The sequence below is a fragment of the Amborella trichopoda genome, chromosome 8 (assembly GCF_054954075.1).
Source record: "Amborella trichopoda isolate Santa Cruz 75 chromosome 8, AtrichopodaSantaCruz75HAP2 v2.0, whole genome shotgun sequence".
Classification (NCBI taxonomy): domain Eukaryota; kingdom Viridiplantae; phylum Streptophyta; class Magnoliopsida; order Amborellales; family Amborellaceae; genus Amborella; species Amborella trichopoda.
In genome coordinates this window covers 25,498,124-25,517,542 of record NC_142343.1, presented here as the reverse complement: position 1 = coordinate 25,517,542, position 19,419 = coordinate 25,498,124, and the positions used below count along the sequence as shown (strand labels likewise).

At 39.6% G+C, this 19,419-nt stretch overlaps 1 protein-coding gene and 1 pseudogene across 7 annotated transcripts in view; both read right to left on the bottom strand.

Moving 5' to 3' along the window:
• Window positions 1-19,419, bottom strand: part of LOC18427388 (uncharacterized) — a 107,591-nt gene that overhangs the window by 48,279 nt on the left and 39,893 nt on the right. For 6 of the 7 annotated variants that reach the window (XR_002279820.2, XR_016061458.1, XR_016061460.1 and 3 more), the window contains one exon: window positions 2,614-2,636. The exons of the other annotated variant lie outside the window; for it this stretch is intronic. The gene's annotated coding sequence lies outside the window, so the exon portion shown is untranslated. Of the gene's footprint in view, window positions 1-2,613; window positions 2,637-19,419 lie in introns of those variants that run through there. 7 annotated transcript variants of the gene reach the window in all.
• Window positions 2,198-2,542, bottom strand: LOC148780971 (ras-related protein RABA1f pseudogene; annotated as a pseudogene).

Genomic DNA, 19,419 nt, shown 5'->3' with positions numbered 1-19,419 from the left:
TAGAGATAGAGAGAAACAGAGAGACAGAGAGAGTTAGAGAAAGAGGGCAATGGAAAAAATGCTCATATGGGGAAGAGAGAGATGGAGAAAGACTCATATTAGAGAGAGAAAGTTAGAGAAAGAAAGAGAGAGAGAGGGGTGGAAATGCTCACGCCCGTGCTCCAAACACTCCTGCAAAAATCTTTTTGCCTTTGAAATTTGAAAAAAAAAATCAGGAAATAGGAAAAACTTAACTGCAAATTGAAATTCTTGTCTTTCAAGGTGAAAAATGGCTACAATTTTGAAATAAAATCTGTTGTAGAGAGAGAGAGCATTTCTTTTAGGAAGAGATAAGTAGAGATTAACCTAGAGAAAAAGAGAGCAAGGGAAAAACCAAATGAAAAAAAAACCCAATGGCAATGAATCGATCCCCCAAATCTCCCACCTAAATCAAGCAAATGAACTCATCTCTTGTATTGATTCATTTGAAAAAAAGAGATAGAGGTAGAGAGAGAGAGAGAAGCCAAATGAAAAAACCCAAATATTGTTAGAGAGATAACATCCAAACCTTGTGATGAAAAAATTTGGCAATGGATCGAGCCCCCAATCTGAAATAAAGTGACCAAGATCTTCCACTTTAGCATGAGATAAAACGGCATCTGCAGCTGTGGTAACTCTGCTAGGGGCTTGGGGCAGAGAGTTCCGCAAAGAAGAGAGTGGGCTACCTTTGTTTGCCTTGAGTAAAAAATTACTTTAGAGAGAGAATGTAACCCTACTAGGGCTTGGGGCAGCAGGTTTGGGGCATTTCTCTTTCACAGAGGAGAGCGGGAAAGAGGGGCAGAGATTTCGCAAAGGCAAGAGGGAGTTTCAAAAGAGTACTTTAGAGAGAGAGAGGCAAAGGAAAACACCGGCAATTAGGTGGGAAGCCGGTTAGATGGTAAGCCACCATTTTGATCTTGAGATTCCCACAAGAGCTATTTACAGGGGTCCTATGCAATTGGGTGGGGGAGGATCCTATAGGATCATTTCTCATATATATTTATATATATATATATATATATATATATATATATATATATATATATATATATATAAATCCTCATAATGCTATACCCATCCATCGAATCTAAATGAAGGTTGGGATAGCTTCAGTTATAATGTGATCTGAGATTGTTTTATTTTTAGGTTTTTGTATAAATCAATTTGGGAAGCTCCCACTCCTTATGGGGCACACCAAAAAAAAATAAAAAATATTTTTATAAAACTAAATACCCAAAATATCCCTACAAGCTGCAAAGGAATTAGGTCAATTTTAATCAAAAAACTTCCAGGTGCCCAAAGAGATGTGGGTAGAGCCCAACTTGAATGTCAAAATGATTTCTAAAATAAAAATTAAAAACAAAATACTATGAATTGTCCAATCAAGATCAAACACACAAAGGCTAACATGTGACATTATGACTAAAGCTATCTCAAAGGTCCATTCAAATCAGAGCCGAGAATAGCAACCACAAGTTTATATATATGGGTTGAGCCACCTGTACAGGCTTCCCACTTCAAAGTACCAAACATAGGGATCCATGCATTCCCAACATAGGAAAGCTCGATGCACCTTCACTTGCCCTTGCAGAAAACCTACATTAACATATTCACGTAGAGGAAATTCATTTGAACGAATGGGATTGTGAAAATCGTCATCCAGCAGCACAAAGGCATATGTTTTCCAGCCAAAACCGATTGATCCCACAAACCCTTCACCTTATCACACATCCCCAGCCTAGTCTGCAACTGAAGCAATGCTTACTCTTGTATCATACAAGATCCATATTTTGGCTTGGGAGCAGGCTTGCCAAAGGGGGTAAACAAATCTAAAAAGCATTGACAAATAAAATGGACATTTCCTTCTGTGCCCCTCTTTCATGACAAACAACTATGGGTTCAACTGCACTTGTAGCAATGGATTTTATATATAATACATCGAAAAAAAAAAAAATCTGAAGACCTAGTAAGAGGTCGAAATAAAATATAGACTACTATCAGTGAGGAGCAAAATACATCCTTGCAAGGAAGCTCCCAACAGAAGTCTGATCCCAATTTGTGGAGGCCTAGAAATCTTAAAAATCTGCACAACAGACTAGTATGGAGGGCCTACAATGCAAAAAGAGTAATAAACACTAAAAGACGCATACTGTCTTACCTAGTCTGGCCAAGGATGATGCTACACTGAGCAGCAGCCCACTTTCTTCACTGCAGAAACATCATCCTTGCCACCCATGTTGATGGTCTGGCCTTTCAAGGATGACGCAGCAACAGGATCTTCTCCAACATCAAGGGCTTTCCTGCTTAAAACTCGATATATTTGTGTGAGCACCTCGGTGAAGGCATTCTCAACATTAGTAGATTCCACGCCTGATGTCTCCATGAAATATGTCGACTCTCTCTCTGCAAAGGCCTTGCCTTCCTCGGTGGAGATAGCCATCAGGTGGCGAAGGTCAGCCTTATTCCCCAAGGGCATGATCACGATGTTGGCATCAGTGTGGTCATGCAGCTCCTTGAGCCACATCTCCACGTTCTCAAATGTTATGTGGCGGGTGACATCATAGACCAGCAGTGCACCAACTGCCCGTCGATAGTATGCATTAATGATGGCACGATACCTGTTGGTTGTCATCAGGTGAATGAATCTACCAAACTAAGTTATTTACAACGAAACTATTTCAATGAAATATCATGCTGACTCTTCCAAGACATAACTAGTATATGGAAATGACATTCCATAATAAAAAAAGGCAGTGCATCTGCTAAATTAACAACTTTTAGATGTACATACATATTGAAATGATTGAGATCAAGCACATCATTAGAAAAAATATATATATCCATGTACACGCACATATGCTATGTATACCACAATAATTGTCTCAGTGCAAGTATAGAAATAATACCATATCGGCTTAAAATTTGTAAAGATTCCAGCAAGGACTTAACAAATCACAAAATGTGTGAATTGTGATGGAGCACTGCCAATATGGGAATTGCCATCAGAAGTCTTAACCATTCTCGAATTTAAAGTCACTCCCATAGATAGATTACCAACACAAGACTTAGTGTTGTCACTGAAGAAAGTTGAGGCTCAGACTTGCGCAAGACAACAAAACAAAAACATGCAGAAAATGATGTAATGAATCAAACAAAAGGTGTTTGCATGTGATCAAACATCTCCAAGAACCGCATGTGATCATTCATCTCCAAGAACTCTAGTAGAAACAAATGCAACATGGAACCTAATATTTGAATTGCTGCATGAAAAGAGGAATGCAACTATACTTGTAATTTTATTTAGGAATTTTCGAAGCCTAGTAAAAAAACAAGTCAAATGGCCTATTGCAATTTATGGCTTGATGCTAGGAAAGCATAATGCATGGACTCATCTGAGTAGGAGTCCACTGAGTCTTTATTTGACCAAGAGACTCATCCAAGACTCTGGCTAGTTGTGGCTCCTGACCGTAAATAAATTAATCAAGCCAACTAAGGCCAAGTTGACTTGTTGAGTCTAGAAGGTACTTTTCCATGTGCACTAGTCTAGGAAACATGTTGAGAGAGAATAGCCAAAAAAGACTAATATGATTTTGGGTAATTTGATAACTCCACTATGGTATGCAGAAGAGTTTATCATTTTCTAAGGCAAAAATGTCACTCCTCTAAACTAATACAATAATATTGTACAAGATTATTGGAACTAAAACACCTTATTTATTTATTTACTTATTTAATCATACTTAGAATACTAATGTCCATCCAACATGTTGCATGTATCATTTTCAACATTTGCATAGATCACCATGGGCTAGCATCTCTCACTATGCTTCCTCAGCCCCTCAAGCATGTAAACAAGTCTAGCAAGAAGCATATTTTGTAAAACTAACAAGAATGAAAACAGACATATGGCATCATTATTTCCTCCATCTTCGATAAAATAAGAGGAGTTCTATCTTGTCAACCCTGATGCATCAACCGTTGGTTTCACAATGCCCACAAGAAAATGTAGACATCGTCCCACTTCTACGACGAATTCCGGTATTGCAAAAGCCAAATACTCATTCCTCTTTTATTTTTTTTTAATAAGTAGACAATAGGATTCAACTTAATAGCCCTTGCTATAGTTCACAAAGAGTAGGATCAATCAACTCCACCCACTTGGATAATGCACCTGATTTTTTATTTTTTAAAAAGAATGTGCTAACTTGGACGTGATTTGTTTAAATCATGGGCATCGTTTTGACCACGGTTTCTTTCAACAAGCAGAAAATAAAGTAAATTATATTAAAAAAAGAAACCAAAGCAGCTATAACTAGTTTGATCAGAAAAAATCAGTTTTGACCAACAACTTGAATTGGTTTTCAGATATCTCTTCCATTATATTTCCAAGTTTCCCAGCTTAAGCCATCCATTTCTTCTCACATAAGATATTAACCTCTTTGTGCCCTCTTAGCTATGCCAAAAAGGTATTTCAATGCCCATTCTACCAAGACAAATTATTATACAAAACAAGAACATACACAGGTTGGTGAGTAGCCATATCTGAACAGAAAAGACTAGATAAAAGTGTGGTGGAAATCAGCAACCAATTCCAAACAGTTGTTAGGTGCAAACTAGCAGGGAGCTACCTCATCTGTAGCACAGACACAAGTGAGCTAAGTATACATGAACCGATATATGCCACCCTTGTAAACATAAAGATGTGCCTATGAGTAAAATTACATAGAAAAATGTCCACTCCAGATCGACATGCATGCATTTCCAGTACAAAAATGCATGCATGCCTAGTTTCTGAAATACAGAAGACCAAAATCCCAGAATTCATGCTAACAAACATACCACCAGGTAGATGTTAGAGAAAATGTGTTTCCAAATATTTGCAAAATAAGGGCCCAATTTTTATTTTATTTATTTTCTTTTTCTGCCTCACTGAAAATGTATTTTTAAAAGGAACTAATATCTTTTATAGAGAAAAAGGGAGAGGCATGTGAAGAGAGGGACAAGTGGCCATCGAAAGGCAACGCATGGCCATTGCCTCTCTATAAGTATCTCTCTCATATTTCCTTTTGTAGCTGTATATAGGAAAGGGTTTTAAGAGGCCAAGGAACCTTTGCAGGAGCTCCCTCTCTCTCTCTAAAGTATCTTTCTCTCTCTTAAGCTTCCTTGTGAGCTAGGCACAAGGGACGTGCCTTCATCTCTTATGAGAGCCCTCCAGTGTCACAAGATACATTTCTGCACCGTGTTGCATCTCACAATTGCTTCTCTCTCTAGATTATTTGCTAATCATTGTTTTGCAGCAATCTTGTCTTCTCTATTATTTGAGTAATAGGTTGCTCAAAGTATTTGAAAAGAATGCTAATGCTAAGGACTTATGGGTTTCCATAAAAAAGAGGCACACCGATGATAATTATATTGCTAAATGTGATCTATATGAAAGATACAATATGTGTAAGATTAAAGATGATCAATCGGTGGTAGAGTATTTTGATGATATGAATATTATGGCCAATCAACTTGCCGGTTATGGTGAGCCCATAAGAGAGCATCAACAAAATATGAAAATTATAGAGGACCTTCCAAATTCTTGGAAAGCTTTGAAAAAGAACTTGCGCCATAATGGTACAATCCATACCTTGGATGACCTTAGAAGACATTTGAGGATGGAAGAGAATGATAGAATTAAAGAGAATGGTGAAAGAGCTAAAAACCAAGCTTATTTAGTAATGGCCAAGAAAAATGATAACAAAGTTCCTAATAAAAATTCTAAGAAACCTTTCCATCCTACAAGTTTAAGAAGTGCTATAATTGTAACAAGTTTGGTCATATTGCTAAATTTTGTACAGAACCGAAGAAGAAGAATATTGGACAAAGTAGTGGCTCCAAGGACTTCTCCTTTGTGGTTGAAGAGTCAATAGTGGTGAGCTCCCACAATGAATGGTGGGTAGACACCGGAGCTACTAGGCAACGCATTAACACCAAGAACAATATGATCTTTAATGGTTCATTATGTGATGAAAATCCCTCGGAAGGATATAGTCACGAACCAACGCCAGCTAGTGTGCATTTGCACACGTTTTGCCACTATCCCTAGTTAGAGGGAATTGATGTGCTAGTGGTTATCCGGGCAATTGAGAATCTCTTAATGAGATGCATCCCTTTGTGAGATTTTGTGGTGACTCACTGCACCGATGAAATGGCACCACATGTGATGGGTGCATGTGTGGCATAACAACAGAGGTTATCCAATACTAAATGTTTCTATATACTTAGTGGAGAGATTATGTAGATCTATATACATGAAGTTCATGAAGTGGTTGATGATCATGCAATACGTCACGATTATGATGAGCATGGGGAAGTGTGTGGTTGATTCCATTGAGAGAGTGGATTGTATGTGTAGTTAGATCGATCGCTTGAGGATGTACAACTCAAGGGATCACGATAAACCTTTTTGCTTCAATGGATGGATGTTTTATTTAAGTCAAAACCATGTCAAAAATAGTAGGGGAATGTTAAACGTGAGTTTTCTCCACGCCCTTAGGGGCAGTTTTGAAATAAGTAAAACCACTTTATTACCTTTTTTTTAATAACTAAAATATCCTATTTTACTTGGGCCATTTTACCACGTAAAAGCTCCTCCACTCCTTTTTATTTACCCATTGAAGCAAGAGAGCCATAGATATTGAGGAAAGATTTGGGGACTGTGGTGTGGTGCACCTCGCATTCTCTCTTAACATCCTTGTTCCCTCTCTCTCACTAAGCATTTGGACGTGCCTTGAGCCCAAGGGTGCATCCATAGCCTTGCAAGGGACACCCTAATCATATATTGTGAAGCTATCTTGCTCCATCATATCTCTATTGCTTTCTCTCTCTACAATGCTAATAATCAATTCTTGATCCAAATTTTCCAATAAGGTTTGGGTTTGCTTATGAGGCTCTAAAGGTGTAAATTCACTTGTTCTCTATAAGCCTTAACTTGAGCACTTTGGTTAGTTTGTTCTATACCTTTATTTGATCATCTTTGTGCTCTTGATGATTATAATAGAGCATGAAATATAGGATAATAGATTGGGGATTTGAATAGACATTTGAGAAACTCTTATTGTAGAGATATGCTTATGCTTCTTATGTGATTATGTGAAGTGTTTGACTATATATTCAAAGGAGATTTAAAGTAGTGAGATCTTGATCTAAATCTGATTGCATATTAATCCATATTAGTAGCCCACTTTAATCGATCCTAACAATATAACACATAGAAACAACGTAAAATAGGTAGGAATTTTGAAACAAGTTGCTGCAATTGTTTTGGTGTTGCATGAAGACACAGGTAATACTTAAGCACCTGTTTGCATTGATAGGGGCCTCATGTCTTGTGCAACTATACTTGATCATTCATCTCCAAGAACTCTAGTAGAAACAAATGCAACATGGAACCTAATATTTGAATTGCTGCATGAAAAGAGGAATGCAACTATACTTGTAATTTTATTTAGGAATTTTCGAAGCCTAGTAAAAAAACAAGTCAAATGGCCTATTGCAATTTATGGCTAGATGCTAGGAAAGCATAATGCATTGAGGAGTCCACTGAGTCTTTATTTGACCAACAGACTAATCCAAGACTCTGGCTAGTTCCTGACTGTGTAAATAAATTAATCAAACCAACTAAGGGCAAGTTGACTTGTTGAGTCTATAAGGTACTTTTCCATGTGCACTAGTCTAGGAAACATGCTGAGAGAGAATAGCCAAAAAAGACTAATATGATTTTGGGTAATTTGATAGCTCCATTATGGTATGCAAAAGAATTTATCGTTTTCTAAGGCAAATAAGTCACTACTCTAACCTAATAAATAATATTGTTCAAGATTATCATAACTAAAAAAACCTTATTTATTTATTTACTTATTTATTTAATCATACTTAGAATACAAACGTCCATCCAACATGTTGCATGTATCATTTTCAACATTTGCATAGATCACCATGGGCTAGCATCTCTCACTATGTTTCCTCAGCCCCTCAAGCATGTAAACAAGTCTAGCAAGAATCATATTTGTTAACACTAACATTTCTTCAAGTATGAAAACAGACATGGCATCATTATTTCCTCCATCTTCGATAAAATAAGAGGAATTCTATCTTGTCAACCCTGATGCATCAACCACTGGTTTCACAATGCCCACAAGAAAATGTAGGCATTGTCCGGTATAGCAAAAGCCAAATATTCATTCCTCTTTTTATTTTTTTAATAAGTAGGCAGTAGGATTCAAACTTAATAGGATCAATCAACTCCACCCACTTGGATAATGGACCTGACTTTTTTATTTTTTTTTAAAAATGTGCTAACTTGGAACTGATTTGTTTAAAATATGGGCGTCGTTTTGACCCCAGTTTCTTTCAACGAGCAGAAAATAAAGTAAATTATATTAAAAAAAGAAACCAAATCAGTTTGATCAGAAAAAATCAGTTATGACCAACAACTTGAATTGGTTTTCAATTATCTCTTCCATTATATTTACAAGTTTACCAGCTTATGCCATCCATTTCTTCTCACTTAAGATATTAACTTCTTTGTGCCCTCTTAGCTATGCCGAAAAGGTATATCAATGCCCATTCTACCAAGACAAATTCTTATACAAAACAAGAACATACACAGGTTGGTGAGTAGCCATATCTGAACAGAAAAGACTAGATAAAACTGTGGTGGAAATCAGCAACCAAATCCAAACAGTTGTTGGGTGCAAACATGCAGGGAGCTACCTCATCTGTAGCACAGACACAACTGAGCTAAGCATACATGAACCGATATATGCCACCCTTGTAAACATAAAGATGTGCCTATGAGTAAAATTACATAGAAAAATGTCCACTCCAGGTGCACATGCATGCATTTCCAAGTACAAAAATGCATGCATGCCTAGTTTCTGAAATACAGAATGTGATAACAAGACCATAATCCCAAAATTCATGCTGACAAACGTATCACTAGGTAGATATTAGAGAAAATGTGTTTCCAAATATTTGCAAAATAAGGGCCCAATTTTTATTTTATTTATATTCTTTTTCTACACCACTTAAAATGTATTTTTAAAAAGAACTAATATCTTTTGTAGACAAAAAGGGAGAGGCACGTGAAGAGAGGGACAAGTGGCCATTGATAGGCAACACATGGCCATTCTCTCCACAAGTATCTCTCTCATTCTTCCTTTTGTAGCTGTATGTAGGAAAGGGTTTTAAGAGGCGTTGGAACTTTTGCAGAAGCTCCCTCTCTCTAAAACCTCTCTCTCTAAAGGTTCCTTGTGAGCCGGGTACAAGGGACGTGCCTGTTATCTCTTATGAGAGCCCTCCAGTGTCACGGGATACATTCCTGCACCATGTTGCATCTCACAATTGTTTCTCTCTCTAGATTTTTTGTTAACCATTGTTTAGCAGCAAGCTTGTCTTCTCTATTATTTAAAAAGTAATTGAAAAGTATGCTAATGCTAAGGACTTATGGGTTTCCATCGAAAAAAGGCACACCAACGATAATTATATTGCTAAATGTGAGCTATATGAAAGATACAATATGTGTAAGATTAAAGATGATCAATCGATGGTAGAGTATTTTGATGATATGAAACTTATGGTGAGCCCATAAGTGAGCATCAACAAAATATGAAAATTATAGAGAACCTTCCAAATTCTTGGAAAGCTTTGAAAAAGAACTTGTGCCATAATGGTACAATCCATACCTTGGATGACCTTAGAGGACATTTGAGGATGGAAGAGAATGAGAGAATTAAAGAGAAGGATGAAAGAGCTAAAAACCAAGCTTATTTAGTAATGGCCGAGAAAAATGATAACAAAGTTCCTAATAAAAATTCTAAGAAACCTTTCCATCCTAAAAATTCCTACAAGTTTAAGAAGTGCTATAATTGTAACAAGTTTGGTCATATTGCTAAATTTTGGACAAAGTAGTGGCTCCAAGGACTTCTCCTTTGTGGTTGAAGAGTCAATAATGATGAGCCCCCCCAATGAATGGTGGGTAGACTCCGGAGCTACTAGGCACATCACTAACACCAAGAACAATATGGTGGAGTTCAAAGAAAACGATGATGGTGTTGGGAAACTTTTTATGGGCAACTCATCTAGCATTCACATTCTTAGAGAATGGACAATTAAGCATCCACTCCCATCTGGTGCCAATTTGACTTTTAGTGATGTTTTGTATGCTCCTGACATGAGAAAAAATTAGTTTCTCTCTCTAGGATTGATAGGGGTGGGGGTAAAAATTTATGTAAGGGATGGAAAGATGACTATAGAGAAAAATGGTGCTTTTGTTGTAAACGCCACAATGGTTGGCAACATGTACAAACTGGACCTTGATAATAGAATGAAAAGACCATTTGCTTATGATGAGTGTTTTAATATTTGGCATAAAAGGCTTGGTAATATTGGTTATGAGAATTTTTTTTTTTTTTGAATTGGTTATGGTTATTGGTTATGAGAAATTAAGTAGATTAAAGAAATAAAATGTTATCCCTAATCTAGAAGAGAAAAATGTCAACTGTGAAACTTTCTTAAAAGGAAACATGCATAGAAAACCTTATCTAGGCCATATCCAGGTATGAGGCTCTATGACACATGTTCATATTCCCCATGAGAAGAGGGATAAACTAGGACCTAAAACAATTAAATGCACTTTTGTTGGGTACTCTAGTCACTCTAAGGGTTATAAATTCTATGATCATGAAACTAAAACTATCATAGAAAGTAGAGATGCTCATTTCTTTGAGGATGGAGAAATGCCGTAGGGAAAACAACCAAAAATTATAGAAATAGGAGAAGATGAAATGCAGCAATCTAATTGTTCTTATGAGAACCCTAGTAGTATTTAACCGTATTCCTATTATGATAGAGCCTAAGAGAAGTACTAGGGAAAGAAAGAGACCTAGTTACTTGGATGACTACTATGGGTGTAATGTAGAACTTGAAGATGAGTTCATAAGCTTTAAAGAGGTCATAAGCTCATCTGAGGCATCCAATTGGATGGAGGCAATGCAAGATGAATATAACTCATTGATGAAGAATGAGACATGGATGCATCTCTCGCGTGCACGTCCCCTCGACCGCCGCGCATGCTCTTTCTTCACCGCCGCCCATGCTAGCGTCGTGCATGCTAGCGACACTCATGCAAGCGCCATGTGTGCTACAGTTGTCTATGTTCGCGCCGTGCTTGCCCTTATGCCAAGCCTTGTTACCATCGTGTGTGTTCTACCACTATCCCCAATGGAGTTACAACTGTACCGCAGCCCATCATCATCGCCTATGGAGTTGCATCCAGCCGTTCCACCCAGGCCATGACTGGTCATCCCCAATGAAGCGACGTGTAGGCCACTCTCCCTCATCCCCAGTAGGGGTCACACCTGTATTGCAGCCTATTTTTTCCAAGTGGAGTTAAGGTCATTCTTGCATCTCCAATCCCCAATGGCTTGCATCTGAGCTCCAACCTACCATCCCCAACGGAGATACACACATACTGTCGCCCATTATCCCCGTGGAGTCATGCTTATCCCTTCAATCCCCCTGGGAGTCAGTTGTACACCAAGCTATCCCATCCCCAGGAGTCAGGTTACTTTCCATGAGCCATGTAATTCCAACTTTTCACCTTAGGGAGTCATACTTGTTCCCTAATTCCAAGTGAAGTCTGCATGTCCACCTAAACCTCTCGCAGGTCTTAACCATTTTATCCCCAAGGGAGTCGGACTGTTATCCACAGACATATTCCCCATGAAGTTTCACCTACATGGCGACCCACACAATGGTCCGTGCTGGACCATAAATTGCACAGCCATGGTCTAGACGTACGACCCAAAATTGCATGGTCCAAACTATATGACCTTAAACTGTAGCGGAGGTCTAGTTGTACGACCTTAAACTGCATGGTCCTAATTGCGTGACTTTAAACTGTATAACCACGGTGCAAGCTATATGACCTTAAACCATAGTGCACGTCCTGGTCGCATGACGTTAAACTGCTTCGCACAGGTCCAGGAGGCATGACCTTAAAGACGCCCCCACACATGCACACATGCGTTTTACGTGCATCTTCACGTATGCCTTCCCAAACCGACCCGTTCGTGTGCATGCACTACCTTTATTATCTCCCCAGTGAGTCCTTTCATTACCATCATCCATCATCCATCATTCCCCAATGAGTCTTACTCATGCTCACAAAACGGCGAACTATTCCACCATCCATACTCACCGTCAGCTAGTGGGTCACCACTCTCCACGTTACATACATACATTATCCGTCTTTCACGGGTAGCCTCGTGCCATCTTCCCCAAGTGAGTCTAAACCACCACCATACTCACTTCATGGCCCCCACAAACGGCCATTCATCACCACCACAGTCCAGTTGTATGACCCTAAACCATAGCGCACGTCCTGGCTGCATGACATTAAACTGCTTCACACAGGTCTCGAAGGCATGACCTTAAACACACCTTCACAAAAAAAAAGAAAAAAGAAGAAAAAATAATGGGCATGAGTAAAAATGACGGACAAGCATGGTCATGAAACCATGAATAAAAGAGTTCCATGAAAATAAAACCCGGGCACGGTGAAAACCCCAAAAAGGTACCATGAGAAAAAACGGATGAAAATAGTGGACACGACCGCAAGGTCACGGGTAAAAGAGCCCGAAAATAAAAGGGTTAGTGAAAATCGTCTTTACGGCGCCACTTCTCCAATCCAAGTGAAAACCCGCAAAGGGCGCTTGGACCAATAAAAAGCAGGTTGACGCAGCATCACAGTCTCAGCCAGCATCCAATCACAACACAAAATGGCTCACCCGGGAGTGAGAACGTCACAAGATCTCCCACACTTCGACACCAAAATAAAAAAGAATCCTTGAGGGTGAGGACGATGACCGAAAGATCCCTCTAAAATAAAAAAGAGTCATTGAGAGTGAGGACGATGACCAAAAAATCCCTCCATAATCAAAAAGAGTCCTTGAGGGTGAGAACGATGACCGAAAGATCCCTCCAAAAATGAAAAAAGTCCTCGAGGGTGAGGATGATGATCGAAAGATCCCTCCAAAATGGTAAACAACCCCACAAAGGCAAGAAACTGACAAAGTCAGAACCCAACTTACCAGAGATTTCAGGACGATGCCTCGCCATGAGGCCGCCTCGCCAAAATTCCCCTTAGCCGACAAGGCCCAGACCTTCGAAACAGGCCAATAAAAAGCCCTCATTAAACCCCGCTGGATGGGACCCACTGAGGTACCCGGATCATCAAAAGCAAACCTGATGTAGCAGCAAACAATCTTGATCGAAGGCTCAAACAATGCTGACCGAAGGCTCGTAGCACTTGGCCTCTAGATAGGCCTGATTCTGACCAACGAGGTGCCTACAAAATCCTCGAACTATTAGAATCGTAAATAGTCCCTTGAGGGTGAGGACTTCGATAGATCCCTCAAAAGTCTTTTCTCCCCCTAAAGTCTCCACGGATGGACCTGTACATTGCATCCAAACGTCTGAGCATCCAAGTTACAAAATTGCGTATGAGGTGCCTACAAAATCCTTGAACTGTTAGAATCGCAAATAGTCCCTTGAGGGTGAGGACTTCGATAGATCCCTCAAAAGTCTCTTCTCCCCATAAAATCTCGACGGATGGACTTGTACATTACATCCAAACGTCTGAGAATCCTAGTTACAAAATTGCATGGATCTTCTTGATGTTCACGTAGTCCTGTAGCTAGGAAGAAAAAAGAAATACAGCCAAAGGAAATTTTTTGAATGTTCTACTTCTCGTATCTCTCGAAGCACAGCATTTACCGGGGCATGCTGTTTGAAGACATTTTGCAACACCATGGGTCCCCGATGCGGAATAAAATAGTAAAGCCGATCAATAAAGCCTGACAAGTACCGAAAATTTTGACAATCCCACAATGGCCCCAGAACTGACCAAAGATCTTCCAAAGGACACCAAAAAGTCTCCTGCCAAGTTTCGTCTCATTCCGACAAGTCTAAGGCAATACAGACTGAGAAACAGTTTCGGTAGAATCAGCCTCTAGCACCCTGAAACGGACCCCTATAACTCAACCCTACTTTTGGAGCATCAAACGGTCGTGGGACCACCGCCATTGGATCCGACACGGTTGAAAACCTTTAAGGGTCAACTTTTAGCCTAAACAGACACTCCAGGAGGAAGTTATAAGCAAAAGACCAAAACATGCGGAGCCGCACACTATTCCCGTGCGGCCACCCAGCAACAAAAGTCCATTAAAGAAGCAGTCACAAACAATGACTTGTAGGCGTCATATCTCCCTCGTCCCGAGTCGGATCACTTTCAAATTTTGTGAGCGTGTTCGTCTAGTTGAGACGAGCGTTTTGATAGGTGGTACGCCCCGTGACGACGCCTGAGTGCGGAGAAAAGCTAGAGAGAAGTTGCTGATCGGTGAAAAAGGTTGTAGGAAAATCAGCAGCAGCAGGCCTCACTCGGGCGGTCCAATCACAGTGGCCGCACTCCCGATTGCAGAGAGACCAGTGGCATCGCGTGCGTAAGGTCCGTGGCTATCACTGATCCTAACCCCACACGTGATGAACTGTCGGATTTCACACACGAATGTGTCGAAGTGACTGTAAATTCTAGTAGCCAAAATTCAGATTCCGGCCAAAACCCAAAGATGGCCAAAAGTTCGTTCGGGCACCAAATCACGTCCCGTTTGCTGCAACGTAATCGTGGTAACATGTTCAGTGCGATCCAACGAAGAAATCACGGAAAAACATCAACACGAAGATGTACTATCGATCAAAATTTGCCAAGAAGTTATGTGATCATGCCCTTGAAGTGTGATTCATGGTTTCAAATTGATATCAAAATGATTGTAGCATCGAGCCTTACACGATGGAAATCATCTTTTGTTCATTCGGACGTCTGATCGCCATCGGATCATCCCAAGAAGATCAAAAACGTCCCAAGTTCTCAACAGTGATTGTTTTGGGATTCCATAGTTGTTAAGCAGGGGCAAAATGACGATTTTACCCCAATTTTTTGATTTTATTTAATTCAGGTTAATGCCTAATTATTAACAATTAGGTCAAAAATTAGTTGTCCACCCATGTTTGGACCTCCATGCTTTATATATTCACGTAGTGCTCATGTAAAGGACCCTTCACTTGCTTAACAAAATTTTTATCTTGCCTATAGTTGGATCACGCTTTTTGGAGAGAGGAAGGAGAGAGAAATCTTTAGCCGATACCCCTTGGTCTAAAAGGTAATTTTCCATTCTCTTCTCTTTCTTTCTCTCTCTTCTCTCATTCTCTTTCTTTCTCTCTCTTCTCTCATTCTCTTTCTTTTTCTCTCCTCTCTCTGTCTAGCTACGGTCTCAACGTCGAGCACGACATTTGCTTTCCTCTTTTTATTTTTCTCTCTTTCCATTGTGGTCTTACATGACCACGGTCTCTCTCTTCCCTCCTCATGGTCCAGCATGACCACTTTCCCTTTTCTTTCTCTTTTATTCCCTACACCACCACTTCCTCCATGTGGACCCTCGGGTCCACCTCCTCTTCTTTTCTCTAGTAGTCCCTCGTGACCACCTCCCTCTCTCTTCTTTTTCTGTGCACCTTACATCACCTCTTCTTGGTGCACCCTCATGGTCAATTCCTCTCTCTCAAGTCATGTGGTCCCACGAGAGCACCTTTGTAAGCCCTTACCAAAAGCCGTCTGTGAGCCCTTTTCCTAACCCTTTCGTCGCGCGCCCCTTTCCAACTCCATCGCCATCTCACTCTTTCCAACTCCATCGCCGTCTCCCCTTTTCCAAGTCCATCGCCGTCTCACTCTTCCTAACCCCATAACTCTTTTTTTACACTATTTTATGTTACTTCTTTCATATGTCAAACACCCACCTTCTGTTCTTTCACCCATGTGTCAAGTCCCCTCTTCATCTTCCTCAATAAAATAAACCAATTAAGGTACCCTCTCTCTCATAAAAAACCAATGCTCTTTCTCTTTCTAAACTTTTTTTTTTTCTTTTACCATCACTCACAGAAAACCCAACATACAGCTCACTCTCTCTCTTTTGGTAAGGAAATGGGCAAAGGTGCTCTATGGGACCACAGGACGTGAGAGAGAGGAAGTGACCATGAGGGTGCACCAAGAAGAGGTGATGTAAGGGCACAGAAAAAGAAGAGAGAGGGAGGTGGTCATGAGGGACTACCAGAGAAAAGAAGAGAAAGTGGACCCGATGGTCCACATGGAGGAAGTCGTTGTGCAGGGAATAAAAGAGAAAGAAAAGGGAAAGTTAGTGGTCATGCTGGACCACGAAGAGGGAAGAGAGAAACATGCTCATGCAAGACCATAAAGGAAAGAGAGAAAAAACAAAAAAAAAGAGGAAAACAAATGTCGTGCTCGGCGTTGAGACTGTCGAGCTAAACAGAGAGGAGAGAACAAGAAAGAGAATGAGAGAAGAGAGAGAAATAAAGAGAAGTAATAAAAAATTACCTTTTAGACCAAGGGGTACCGACTAAAGATTTCTCCCCCCTTCCTCTCTCTCCAAAAAACGTGATCCAATAATAGGCAAGATAAAAATTTTACTAAACAAGTGAAGGGTCCTTTACATGAGCACTACATTAATATACATAGCATGGGGGTCCAAACATGGGTGGACAACTAACTTTTGTCCTAATTGTTAATAATTAAACATTAACATGAATTAAATAAAATCTAAAATTTGGGGGAAAATGATGATTTTGCCCCTGCCAAACAATTATAGAAATCCCAAAATAGTCCCATCTGAGAACTTGGGAGGTTCTTGATCTTCTTAAGACGATCCGATGACGATCTGACGTCCGAATGAACAAAAGATGATTTCATTCATATAGGGCTCGATGCTACGATCATTTTGAGATTAATTTTAAGCCATGAATCACAGTTTAAGGGCATGATCACATAACTTAAAATTTGAATAGATCTTGGTAACTTTCGATCGATAGTGCGTCTTCGTCTTGATGTTTTTCCATGATTTCTTCACTGGATCGCACTGAGCATGTTACCATGACCGCGTTGCAATAAACGGGACGCGATTTGGTGTCTTAACGAACTTTTGGCCATCTTTGGGTTGTGGTCGGAATCTGAATTCTGGCTACCAGAATTTACAGTCACTTCGACGCGTTTGTGTGTGAAATCAGACCGTTCATCACGCATAGAGTTCGGACCAGCGATAGCCACAGACATTACACACGCGATGCAACTAATCTCACGTCGATCGGGCTTGCAGGAACTGTGATTTGACCACTCAAGTGAGGCATGTCGCTGCTGATTTTCCTGTAACTTTCTTCACCTATCGGGTGTCGTCACGGGGCGTGCCACATATAAAAACGCTCGTCTCGACGATACGAACATGCTCACAAAATTTGAGAGTGATCCGACTCGGGACGAGGGAGATATGATGCTTGCAAGTCACTGTTTATGACTGCTCCTTTAATGAACTTTAGTTGCAGGGTGGCCGCACGGAAATAGTATACAGCTCCTCTCGTTTGGTCTTTTGCTTATAACTTCCCCTTGAAGTGTTCGTATAAGCTGAAATTTGACCCATGGGGGTTTTGAACCGTGCTGGATAATGGCGGTGGTCCCACAGCCATTTGATCATCTAAAAGTAGGGTTGTAGTTATAACGGTCCGTTTTAGGGTGCTAGAGGCTGATTCTGTCGAAAGCGTTTCTCAGTCTGCACTGCCTTAGACATATCGGAATGCGACGAAACTTGGCAGGAGACTTTTTTGGAATCTTAGGAAGATCTTTGATCAGTTTTGAGGCCATTCCGGGACTGGCGAAATTTCCACTACTTGTCCAACTTTATTGACCGACTTCTCTATTTTATTCCGCATCGAGGACCCATGGTGCTACAAAATGTCTTCAAACACGTACACCTCATACTGGCGAGTGCCACCTCGTGGCATCTTGAGACACCTCATATTGGTGATTGCCACCTCATAGACACATCATACTGGCGATTGCCTCCTCGTAACATCTCGAGACACCTCGTACTGATGATTGCCACCTCGTGCCATCTCAAGACACCTCATACTGGCGATTGCCACCTCGTGCAATCTCGAGACACCTCATACTGGCGATTGCCACCTAATGCAATCTCGAGACACCTCATACTTGCGATTGCCAACTCGTGCAATTCGAGACCTCGTACTAGAGATTGCCACTTCGTACTGGTTCCTTACTTCACAAATCTTTTCATGCTACAATAATGATGTTCCCATAGTGAGTCATAACACAATGAACCATCATTTAAAGTCATTCATGTATATAAATTTTTATTTATTTATTTCATTATTTTATATATATATATATATATAGTCTTAAAGCCCAATTATTTGAGATACTCCAAATAAAAGAAGAAACTTCTGATTCAAAAAATGAAATGTTAATTGGAGAAATCAATGATGATGAAGATATTATCATTAGAAGTTTTGATTCAGACTCTGATGATGAAAATAATCCAAAAGAAGAAAATTGCCAATGTAATTTTTATAAGGCAGTCATTGATATGAATAGGCTAAGTATCAACACTCTTACAAAAGAAGAAGATCTGATTAGGTCTCCCCTATGTACGGTATCTCCCCTTCAAAACCCTTTGGTAAAGAAAAACATGAAAATTTTAGATAGAAAAAATTTAAACAATCTTCAAAGAAAAGAGAAAAATTTTCCAGAAAATTTTTACATGAAAAACCATCCTTCAAAGGTAAGGGAAAAAGAAAAATTCCTGTTTGTTATAATTGTGGCAAAGTAGGCCATTACAAAAATAAATGTAGAGTTAAAAAGAAAATTAACTCTCTAAAAATAGATAATAGTCTTAAAGCCCAATTATTTGAGAGACTCCAAATAAAAGAAGAAACTTATGATTCTTATGATTCAGAAAATGAAATGTTAATTGGAGAAATAAATGATGATGAACATATTATCATTAACAATTCTGATTCAGACTCTGATGATGAAAATAATCCAAAAGAAGACAATTGCCAATGTAATTTTTACAAGGCAATCATTGATATGAATGGGCTAAGTATCAACACTCTTACAAAAGAAGAAGATCTGATTATAGATCTTATCGACAAAATAACGGATCCACAGGCTAAAAGGGAAGCCTTAGTTCAATATATCAACATGTCCAAAACTCCATCTAAAAAGGCAAGATCTTCTCTTGTTCCGACAAAAGAAGATTATAGTTTTCATGATATCCTTAGTAGAGTGCAAAACAAAACCCAAGTTGATAGAGAACCCTCAATCTCTGAATTAAAACATGAGATAAATGAGGTAATAAACGAGTTAATAACTCTAAAAACAAGGGTTCAAATCCTAGAAATAACCCAAAAACCTCCTAAAGAAGAAATTGAAGATGA